Here is a 7,559-nt window from a genome sequence, read left to right as displayed (position 1 = left end):
CTGCTGTGTGAAATGCATTCAAAGGTTCAGAAGCCACTTGTGGGAACAATTAGTGAAACTGTGACTCTGCCGCGCATCAAATGCCTCCCCACCCCCCGCAACAGGCCACGTGTAGCACATTTGAGTGGGAGAACTTGCCAGCACCCTTCAGCCCAAGTTGACCCACAGGGACCAATGGCTTTTGTGTGGGAAGGTGTCACCTGAGGCACAGATCATCACATTCAGGGAGAGGTCTAAGAAAACCCCTTCCTAGCCCCGAAGCCTCCTTGGCCTTCTGAGCTGCTGCACGTCTGTGAGTCACATGCACTTCTCCCAGCAATGCAGCAAGCAGAACATGTAACGCTACATCAACTCCTGGGAGAAATGTGTCCAAAGATGGTGTCCGTTTGTTGTTGGACGTTGCCATAGGGAACCGAGATCTGTCTTTGACGGAAAGTGAGGAGAGAGCTCTCCTTCCTGCTCATCACTGCTGCCCAGTGACTCTAACTGCAGGAGCGAGAACACTGGAACCCTGTTTGGGGCAAACATCTTTGTCCTGTCCCTCTTCGATTCCCCACAGCAGAGGAGCTCCAAAGAGAAGGAGGAGGGGAGGAAGAGAGGGAAGGAGGAGGAGGGGAGGGAGAGAAGGAGAGGGAGCCAGTCTCACCAGCAGAGGGCTCAGCCTGGTTGTGCCTGACTTCATTCTGAACGTTGCTTACTATTACTGGGCTGGAGAATGCAAGGAGCCGCAGAAAACCCTCCCATGGCTCTTTGAACCCTCTGCTTTCTTCGTTTTTTAAAAAACATTTATTTTGAGACAGGGTCTTGTTCCATTGACCAGCCTGGAGTGCAGGGGTGCCATCATGGCACACTGCAGCTTCAACCTTGTGGGCTCAAGTGATCCTCCTGCCTCAGTCTCCCAACGCGCTGGGACCACAGGTATGAGCCACCATCATCCTTTCTTTTTTTTTAAGACAGACTTTCTCTGTCGTCCAGGCTGGAATGTAGTGGCGCAACCTCAGCTCACTGCAACCTTGGCCTCCTGGGTTCAAGTGATTCTCATGCCTCAGCCTCCCAAGAAGCTGGGATTACAGGCACATTCTACCATGCCCGGCTGATTTTTGTATTTTTAGTAGAGATGGGGTTTTGTCAGGTTGGCCAGGCTGGTCTCGAACTCCTGACCTCAGGTGACCTGCCTGCCTGGGGCATCCCGAAGTGCTGAGATTACAGGCGTGAGCCACCTGCGCCCAGTCCCCATCCTGCTTCTTTTAAAAAAACCAAAAATAGTCCAGCCTGGGGAAGGGAGTCTTTCCTGATTTTGGCAAAGTTAAACCAGATCCCAGGTAACACATAGCATAAGGCAGGAGTTCGGAGTGGGCCCCAGGGTGCCAGGACTGCAGCCTGAGCAGGGCTGGGGACATGGGAGGCCGTGGTGCCTGGGCTATGGGAAGCGGTTGGGACCCTGAGCCTGAGGTCAGTCAGTAACATCCCAACTCCTGACAGGCGGGAAGGGGCACCCAAGGCTCCCAAGGGGGGGTCCACCAAGGGGGCCTGGGAGACTGCTGGAGTCCAGAGGTCCCTGTGAGGGACAGCCAAGGCTGGCCTGTCAGCTCTAAAAGAGTGTGCCTGTAGCGCAGGTGGGGGTGCCACTGTGGCCTGCTAAGTGTGGCTATAGAACCAGCACCTGTTGGGCTCACGGAGCCAGAGAATGGCTCCAGCAGCCAGGTTGGACTATTTGCGGTTCTGGAACATTCTATGGGGGAAGGTGCAGGGGGAGATGCTGGACTTCCTGTCTCTACTCACATGAGTCACTGGAGCAATACAAGAAGGCATACTGGCCTTGACTGCTCACGCTGGTCTCAGCTCTGGGGTGGGGATCTTTATAAGCCTTCTTGAGAGCTGAAAAATGCAAAGTCCTTTCTGTCTCCTCACCATTGACTTGCAAACTCCAGGGAAGGCCTCACTACTCAGTGGGCCCAGGGCCTCCAAGAGGCCCTCCCTTCGCTCCCATCTTACCAGGCCCAGCCAGGCTGGTTGCCCCCTTGGTGGGCCTTGGCCTACTGTGTGAATCACTGATGTCATCACAGATGCCTCTGGGGCTGAAGGCGGAGGCCTCAGGAGACACGCGCAGGCCCCAGCAACCTGGTGGAGGACGTAGGGGGTGCAGGGGCAGCCAGGACCACCGAGACCACTGGGGGCACTTGGCAAACTGGCCATCCTGTCCTCTCGTGACCAAGTCACCACTCCAGTGTGGGGGAGGGTACCCAGGTGGGAGAAAGTTAAGTGCCAGCAAACTAATGTGGGAGCGCTACCCTCTGCACGCGAAAGAGGCCCCATGGCCTGAGTCACCCTCAGCCCCACCTGCGTGTGCGCGAGGGTGCGTGGCCGGAGGTGAGTGCTGGACGCGAGTGCGCATGGGTGATGGCGAGTGTGTGTGCCCGTGTCCGAGTGAGGGGAGTGTGAGTGTGAGCGCAGGGCCGGATGTCGGACTCGTGCAAGAGTCGAGTGTGGCGGTGGGCAAGCGAGCGTGTACACGCGGGGGCTGCGTGTGCGGGCGTGGGGGGCGCGGGCGAAGTGGCCGCGGGGCGGATTGGCGCCGGCCCCTCTCGGCCCCCACGCGGCCTGCGTGGCTTTTTGACCCAGAGAGGCCGGGCCGCGGGGACGCGCGGCCTCGGGGGCGCGGCGGGGGCGGCGCGGAGCGAGGAAGCCCGCGGGCGCTCGGTAGAGCTGGGAGGGAGGCGGGGGGCGCCCGAAGCCGTCCCCGCCCCGCTCCGCTCCGCCGCGCCGCCGTTGCTAAGGCCGGGCGGGCGGGCGCCGGGCGCGAGGGCCCTTAGCAACGGGCCGCGGGCGCGCGCGTGGGGCCGGCGGGCGCGTGGGGCCGGCGGCGCTCGCGGGCTCCTGCCGCTCCCACGCGCGCGGGCGGCGGGGGCGGGGCGGCGGGCGCGCCGGGGATTTCCAGCGCGCGAGAGGAAGTGCCTGCGCGGGGCTGCGTGAGGGCGCGAGGGAGCGAGGGAGCGAGGGAGCGCGGCGCGGCCGCCGCGTGCGCGAGCCGGGGTTGCAGCCCAGCCGGGACTTTCCAGCCGGCGGCAGCCGCGGCCGCCGCCGGCTCTTCCCCGCCCCCCGCCATGGGGCAACCCGGGGAGCAGGACGCTGCGGACCGCGGCGGAGGACGCGCCCGGCGCCCCTGAGCCGGCCGAGCGGCAGCGGACCGCGAGGTAAGGGTCCGCGGCGGGCGGGCGGGCCTCGGCGCGCGGCCGGGCGCCTCCATCCCCCGCGCCTCCATCCCGCGCCCTCGGCGGCGGGGCCCGGGGGCCTCGGGGCTGCCGGGCGCGGCGCAGGCCCGGCCCGTCCCGGCGGCGAGTGCGGGGCGCGGCTTCAGCCCGGCCCCGCGCCACAGCCCGGCTGCCTCCCGCCCCCGGACGCCTCAACTTCGGCAAACTTTGTCCCGGAGGCCGGGCTCGGGGCCCGAGGGGACCGGGGCGCCCGCAGCTTTTCAGGAAACGGGGCGCGCAGGCCTCGCCACGGTCGTGACCCAGGCTGGCGTTCAGGACCCGGCGCCCCGCGGGGCCGCGGGTTTCGCGCGGAGGGGCGGGCGGCTCGGGGGCTGCGTGGCCAAGCGCGCGGCCGGGGCCGTCTGGGGGGGGGCCCGGGCGTTATTGGAAAGTTGGTCCTGAGTCATGCCGCCGCAGAGGCGCCTCCGACCGCTTGGCGGGCGGCGCGGGGGTCCGGGCGTGGGCCGAGCGCGCGAACCCCCTTCCTGCGGCCGCAGAGGGCCGGCGACTCCCGGGGCACCGGGCAGCTCCGGGCCGCCGGCTCTGCGTCTTCCCCGCGGCGCCGGGCGGCTCTGGGCGGGCTGGCGGGTTCCACGCCGCCGGCCCCGTGTGGGGACGTCGGTCTGGTATTTGGACCCGAGGAGAGAATTCTGTGCGGAAAATTCTCTCCCTTGGATTTGAAACATTGAGAAACTGGAAACGGGTGAGGTGTTGTGGACGTGCTTGGAAATCCAAGAAGCCTTCAGATTACCAGCCGTGGACGGGACCGGTTGTATTTCACGTTTTTCGAATTAAGCTCAGAATCAGTTTTCAGAATGAGCTGTGCTGCGTGATGCGTGGTGTGTGTCTGTGTGTGTATGGATATAATTCATTCATTTTTGTGGCGTCAGAAAGGTTATGTCGAGCGTTGTAGCGGCTTAATTTACATTCACAGCATACAACTGAAGAGGAGCCATTATTTATTTTTTTTTTCTAGCATTTGCTGCTACACACTGCCGGAGCGTTTGGAAATGTTGTTTGCTGTTATCCTGTATGTGTCTATAAAATTCTTACTGTAGGGAATGGCCAGGTGGACCATCAGTTCGTCCTAAGAGCTTCTCATGTCTCTCACGTCTTTGAAAATGGCCTGTGAAAAGACTGCATCGTATGTAGGATGTCTGACAGAGTCGTGTACAGCATCCTTTTCTCAAATGAGAGAAAATGTTTACCTTTTCACCGAGATGTGACAAGGTAAATGTTAAGAGTTTGTCTAAAGATGAAAATTCTTTGGCCAAAACAAGATAAGCCTTACCAGTGTGCAAACTGCAAAATATCATATGGGACTGGCAATCCTGTGAGTGGGTGCTCATGATGGAAACCCTGCCAGACCCTGGATTCCAGCCTCGCTAGTGAAAATCAGACCTTATCAAGGATAAGGGTTAAGATGTAAGGTGTTCTCGCCCAGACGCCATCTGTTCCAGCTGTCACTGCAGAAGCCCGGAAAGGAGACAGAGCTGGCCAGGGAGAATTCCAGCTTTTTTTTTTTTTTTTTTTGGAGACATTCATGTGAATTTCTCTGCGAGGGGAAAGAAGACCAATTATTTTCCTTGGATGCTATCCTTTCTTTTGGAATTAATAAGATGGCTTCACTCGGAGAAGGCTGTAAAGACATTTCATTGGAAACAGGCAGTAACAGTGGCCCGTTGTTTCTGTTATACCATCAAAATATTCCTACTCTTGTTTGTGCCTTGAAGAAAGTCTTTCATTTAACTGAGACATCTGAGCCTGCGTTGCGGATTCTGATTCTCAATACTCCTGCAAGAATCCCTTTAATTTTTCACTGTGCAACTCAAGAAGGACCGTTCTGGGGTACTGTCAGAATACATATGCTAGTGATATTGTCAGGACAGATGAGGATGATTGATCACTCCCTTAAAATCCTTCTTTATGATGTTAAAGCTGTGCTTCAAGAAAAAGAAAACTGCCACCGCGGCCTTGCAAGTCTGAGCTAGCTCAGGCAAACAAAGGAAATTGCGTTAAATTTGCCCAACTCTATTTTCTCATCTTCATATAGCAAGTGATCTAACCTATCGAGTATTATGCAATAGCTGAATTTCCTTGCAGTGGTCAGTTTAAAGAACTGTTAACTTAGCAGAGGTGATGTCTCATGGCCCACACCCTCAGGGTCCACCCCACGGAATCAGGACCCCTTGCTGCTGTTTTGCAAGTGTTCGTGGAGGAAGAAAAATCACTTGGTGTCCTTTTTTGGATGGAAGAGTCATAATAACTGACATCAGATACAGATAAACCGGGAAGAGGGAGAAAGAAGGAGATGAGGCCGGAGGATTTGGAAGCCTACCAGAGAGAGGCAGCCGAGGCCTGATTGTGGAGATGACGCTTAGACTTGCTTTGAGCAGGAGGGATGAAGCCAGAGGGAAGGAGGCCCAGACGCCCCAGAGAGGTACAGGGGATAGGTGCCATGAGGTTGGCACCACCGCAGCAGGCTTTGGGTCTCAAAGAAGTGAATGGAAATAGAAGAAAATGCAATTTTAAACAGAAAAGAAAAAAAAAATGAAAATGTTATGTGTGCTTGTGTAAATTTTATTGTTCATAATTAAAAATGCAAAACGGCTTTCTCATTTTAGAAAGCTTTTATTGACTGTGTAAATTCTGCACAACACTATTCCAGGAAAGGGTGTGGGGAGACAGACCACCCTAGGGAGAAGAAGGCAAAGTGTTTGCTATTAAGCATAATATCTTTTTTTTTTTTTTTTTTTTGGGGTGAAGCTTATTGTCGGCCTGTGCAGATGACTGGGAGCAGGCTGGCAGGTAGTGGGATGTCATAAATGCTGATGCCTGTTGGTTTCTGTCAACTGCAGGAATCAGGTTGGAATCGATGCTACATCCTGTATTCCTTAAGTGGCTCATTAATTGGGACTTGGGAGTCTTTTTCTCATTTAATTAATGTTCAGTTAATGTGCTCTGAGTTCTCATAATGTTCTGGTTACGGTGCTGGGAAGAGTGAGACATAGCACCGTCTGTTAGCCTGTGATCTGCAGGGATATAGGGCATCTTGGCCCCTGTGCACAGTGAGGGGACATGCCAGAAATCAACAGAGACACACCCAGACGGGAGCTTGTGGCAGGAAGGATAAGGAAAAATAAAAATCCACCATCCTGCTCTCAGGGTGCTAACCACTTGGCAGAGAATAGTTTCTCTCACCAGGAAGAAACCAATGAGTGAGTGGATTGTGCAGAATTCTGGAAGTATGGTGGGAATCCACCGTAGGGAAAGAGAAAGCTCTTGGTTTGCTGAGGTAGTCAGGTAAGTCTTCTGGTAAGCGGCGTTGAGTTGAGGCCCAGTGTTAGGAAAGCTCTGGTGTAGGGGCCATCTGAGCCCTCTTACAGGGTCCCCTCCCACTTGTTTTGCTGAGATGGGATCCGCCAGCTCGCCTTCCTGTCACTCCTTGCCAGTAGTGCAGTGCCGGCTGTGCTGCTGGTCACTGGGTTTCCAGTTAGGACGTTGCATGTGCTGGCCTTTGGCTCTTGCCCGGGCCTTTTGTGACTGGGAGCTCATGTGGGTCAGGCATACTGTACTGTGAAGGGCATGGTCTGTGGAGGGGAACAGAGCGATGGGCCTAACCTGGGTGGCACCACTTTGCTGTCCCTACCATCTTTCATTGTAGGTAGAAAGCCAAAAGTGGTAGGGGAGGGATATAAATGTTAAAAAGCCCCTTCCTAGCCTGGCATGTCCACCTGGGGTCCCAGCTACCCCAGAGGATGAGGTGGGAGGATCGCTCTAGTCTGGGTAACACAGTGAGACCCCCTGGCTGTAAAAGAAACTTATTTTATTTTATTTATTGTTTTGAAACAAGGTCTCACTTTGTAGTCCGGGTTGGAGTGCAGTGGCCCGATCTCAGCTCATTGCAACCTCCACCTCCAGGGTTCAAATGATTCTCCCACCTCAGCCTCCCAAGTAGCTGGGATTGCAGGTGTCCGCCACTACGCATGGCTGTTTTCTATTTATTTTTTTGAGACAGATTCTTGCTCTGTTGCTTAGGCTGGAATACAGTGGCGCAATCTCAGCTCACCATAACCTCCGCCTCCCAGGTTCAAGCTATTCTCTTGCCTCAGCCTCCCCAGTAGCTGGTATTACAGGGATGTACCACTATGCCCAGCTAATTTTGTATTTTTAGTGGAAGTGGGGTTTCTCCATGTTGGTCAGCCTGGTCTTGAACTCCTGACTTCAGGTGATCTGCCTGCTTTGACCTCCTAAAGTGCTGGGATTATAGGCATGAGCCACTGCGCCTGGCCTTTGTGTACTTCTTAT

At 56.0% G+C, this 7,559-nt stretch overlaps 1 protein-coding gene across 8 annotated transcripts in view; it reads left to right on the top strand.

Moving 5' to 3' along the window:
* The first annotated feature begins 2,984 nt into the window (after positions 1 to 2,984).
* TRAF3 (TNF receptor associated factor 3) overlaps positions 2,985 to 7,559 on the top strand; it is a 127,402-nt gene continuing 122,827 nt past the window's right edge. For 7 of the 8 annotated variants that reach the window (XM_017528056.2, XM_017528057.2, XM_017528051.2 and 4 more), the window contains exon 1: positions 2,986 to 3,194. The gene's annotated coding sequence lies outside the window, so the exon portion shown is untranslated. Of the gene's footprint in view, positions 3,195 to 7,559 lie in introns of all 8 variants that reach the window. The other variant, XM_037738293.1, reaches the window with a different exon arrangement.

This window comes from Cebus imitator, unplaced genomic scaffold (assembly GCF_001604975.1).
Source record: "Cebus imitator isolate Cc_AM_T3 unplaced genomic scaffold, Cebus_imitator-1.0 Scaffold52, whole genome shotgun sequence".
Taxonomy (NCBI): Eukaryota; Metazoa; Chordata; class Mammalia; order Primates; family Cebidae; genus Cebus; species Cebus imitator.
This window is presented reverse-complemented; position numbering and strand designations above follow the sequence as displayed.